The following is a 3,611-nucleotide window of genomic DNA, read 5'->3' as shown; positions in this document are numbered from 1 at the left end:
GGTCCCAGGGAGACCAGGCTCAGCATCCATCAGGGGGATATAAAAGTTAAAAATAATCTCTCGGGTCTCAAAGGCTCCAGTGACCCAAACACCCTACAGAACTGGAGCAAAGTTAGCAGGAAATCAGAAACAAACTGGCGCTCAAAATACTGTAAATGCAGCCGGGCACGGAGGTTCACGCCTGTAATCCCAGCACTTTGGGAGGCAAGACAGGAGGATAGCTTGAGTCCAGGGGTTTGAGACCAGCCTGGGCAACATAGACCAGTCTCTACAAAAACATTTAAAAATTAGCCTGGCGTGGTGGCACACTCCTGCAGTCCTACCTACTCAGGAGGGTGAGGCAGGAGGATCACTTAAGCCCAGGAGTTCGAGGTTGCAGTGAGCTATGATCGCACCACTGCACTCCAACTTGGGCAAGAGTGGGACCCTGTTTCCAAAAAAACAAAAACTGGAAATGCAAGCTCTGTCCAGCTGTGACAATCAACTCTTGGACCAACTCTCTGGCCCCTTGTAAGCCCTGAGTTTGGAGTTGAGATGATTTATACCCAAGACATGCCTTCAAAGGGCTTCTGATCCTGGATTCAGAGAGGGTGGAAGAACAGACACAGGCTGTCACAGTCCCCAGGGGTTCCACCTGTGGTAGTCAGGGAGGGCTTCACAGAGGTGGTGATCTGAGCTTGACACTACAGGATGAACAAAAGTCTGCTAGGAAGAAAAAACATGCCAGGTTGTGAGAGCCAGCTGGCAGTGATCAAAGCTGCCACCTGGCTAGAAAAAGCTTCCACCTGACCAGAAAAGTGGGGAGGGGCGTGAGGGGCCTGGAGTGGTCAGCAGGAGCAGGGCCTGAAGAGCCTGGAGTACGATTTGGACTAAACTGGAGGGCAGTGGGGAGCTACAGGAGCACTTTGAGCAGGAAAGGGCCAGGGTCAGCTCAGGGCACTGAAAGATCCTGCTGGGACACTGGGGGATGGACAGAAAAGGGCAAAACTGGAGTCCTACAGGCCAAGGAGGATGCCTGAGCTGGGGCAGGAGCCGTAAGGGTAGGGAGTGTAGGTGTAGCATCCCAGAGCCATAAAAGGTGGGAAGAACAGCACCTACTGATGAGGTTACAGGAGAGCAAGGGGACAGAGATGACACCCAGGTCTGGCCATGGAAGCAGGTGGACAGTGAAGCTGTCTCTTCAATGGGAGGAGGCTCAGGTGTGTGTGTGACAGGTGGGACCTGTGGAGGGCCATTCTGGACATGGTGAGCTGGAAGGTCTCAGGAAGACAATCCAGGAGGCAACAAGGGTCAGAAGTGCAGTCTGGGGCTGGGTGTGGTGGCTCACACCTGTAATCCCAGCACTTTGGGAGGCTGAGGCGGGTGGATCACCTGAGGTCAGGAGTTCAAGACCAGCCCAGCCAACATGGTGAAACCCTGTCTCTACTAAAAATACAAAAATTAGCCAGGTGTGGTGGTGCACGCCTGTAATCCCAACTAACTGAGAGGCTGAGGCAAGAGAATCGCTTGAACCTGGAAGGCAGAAGTTGCAGTCGGCCGAGACTGCACCACTGCACTCCAGTCTGGGCAATAGAATGAGACTCTGCCTCAAAAAAAAAAAAAAAATGCAGTCTAGGTGGAACCAAGGGACTAGAACCTTTCCAGGAAGCCTGGGCAGGTGGGACAAGCAACAAGAGGGCCAGGACAGAGACAGCCCTGAGGATCACGCCCCTAGTAAAGGGGTGGGCGGGGGTGGGCAGTGGAAGGCAAGGCTGGCGGGTTCTAAGGAGCAGCCAGAGAGGGAGGAAGCTGCCCAGGAAGGAGGATGTAGGGTGAAGGGAGTTTCAGGGAGTGGACCAGGTCAGATGAGGATTGAAATGTTACCCTCAGGTGTCAGCAATGAGCAGGTGACCTCAGTGACCTTGTCCAGAGCCACTGCAGGGTCATGGCCGTTAGGCAGCCAGACATAGTGGGTTGAAGAGGGAGTGGAAGGTAAGGGATTGAGCCAGTGGGCGCCACAAGACAGCCTGATACAGGGCACATGTGTTTAGAGATGATGGACATGTTTGAATGCTGGAGGAGTGGGAGAGACTGAAGATGCAGAAACAAGAAAGCCGTTTCCTCACGGGGTGCGAAGCAAGGGATCCTCAGCTCAGAGGTCCTCGTTCACCCAGCAAGTGACTTCTGAGTCAGGGCCTGTGCTGGGGCAGGGAGCTGTAGCCCAGAACTCTTCCTGAAGGTCCAGATCCACTGGCCTGAGTCACCACTTTCCTTGTCCAACTCATAGAACCCCTTGGTCACCTCTGTCAAAACAGTCACTACCCATCAACCTGCTCCTCTTTCCTGTCCCCACCTCAGAGATGGCTCCACTGTCCTCCAGACTAGAGCTCTGGGTCTCATCCTGGACAACCCCTTGTCCCATAGCCCATCAATCCCCACTTTCTGTTCTCTCTGCCTCCTGAATCTCCTCATTTATTTTTCTTTCTTTTTTTTTTTTTTTTTTTTTTTTTTTTTTGAGATAAGGTCTCACTCTTGTGCAGGTTGGAGTGCAGTGGCACCATCTTGGCTCACTGCAGCCTCGACTTCCCGGGCTCAAGTGATCCTCCTGCTTCAGCCTCCTCAGTAGCTTGAACCATAGGCATGCACCACCACACCTGGCTAATTTTTCTTTTTTTTTTTTTTATTTTGAGTCTCACTCTGTGGCCCAGGCTGGGGTGCAGTGGCGCGATCTCAGCTCACTGCAACCTCCCCGTCCTGGGTTCAAGCAATTTTCTGCCTTAGCCTCCCGAGTAGCTGGGATTACAGGTGCCCACCACCAAGCCTGGCTAATTTTTTGCATTTTTAGTAAAGACGGGGTTTCACCATCTTGGCCAGGCTGGTCTTGAACTCCTGACCTCGTGATCCACCCGCCTCGGCCTCCCAAAGTGCTGGGACTACAGGAGTGAGTCACCGCGCCTGGCCACACCTGGCTAATTTTTTGTAGAGATGAGGCTGTCACTATGTTGCCCAGGCTGGTCTTGAACTCCTTGGCTCAAGTGATCTTCCCGCCTCAACTTTCCAAAGTGCTGGGATTACAGACATGAGCCACAGCACCAAGCCTTGCCTCCTGAATCTCTATCTTATCCCCTCAGCTTCTTCCCTGATCCAGGCTCCACTCTCTCCTACCTGAATCCCTGCCAGAGCCACCTCCTGGGCTACTGGCTTCCAGTCTCATTCCTCCAGTTCTGGACCAACTATGACCTTGTCCTCCACTACCCCCTCACCCTCAGGACAAAGTCCAAGCTCCTCAGCCTGGCCTCTGCTCATCTCTTCGGCCTCCTCCAGCCTTACAGTTCCCCTGCTGGCCATACAGACTTGACTGGCCTTCCGCTTAGGCACCTGCACGCAGTACTGCTCCTGCATGCCTCCCTGTCTTTGGTCACGCTGAAACACCCTCCCCACACCCATTTTGCGTGGCATCTCCACTTTGCCTGGCACCTTCTGCTCCTCCAAGATCCAGCTCCAATGGCCCCTCCCCTGGAAACCCTTTCCCGACCACGCCAAACTCAAAAGTCTCTCCTGGGCTCCCCACCGTCTCCGCACACCCATGCCCATCAACGTCCATCCTCCCATCTGACCCGGGCTCCTTGAGG

The 3,611-nt window shown here is 53.9% G+C and overlaps 1 protein-coding gene across 1 annotated transcript in view; it reads right to left on the bottom strand.

Annotated features, from left to right (window-relative positions):
• Positions 1–3,611, bottom strand: part of LOC107969552 (uncharacterized) — a 260,968-nt gene that overhangs the window by 249,717 nt on the left and 7,640 nt on the right. The window lies entirely within an intron of this gene.

The sequence above is a fragment of the Pan troglodytes genome, chromosome 20, assembly GCF_028858775.2.
Source record: "Pan troglodytes isolate AG18354 chromosome 20, NHGRI_mPanTro3-v2.0_pri, whole genome shotgun sequence".
In the NCBI taxonomy this organism is placed as follows: Eukaryota; Metazoa; Chordata; class Mammalia; order Primates; family Hominidae; genus Pan; species Pan troglodytes.
Note: the sequence above shows the minus strand (reverse complement) of the source record. Positions and strands in the feature narration are given on the sequence as shown.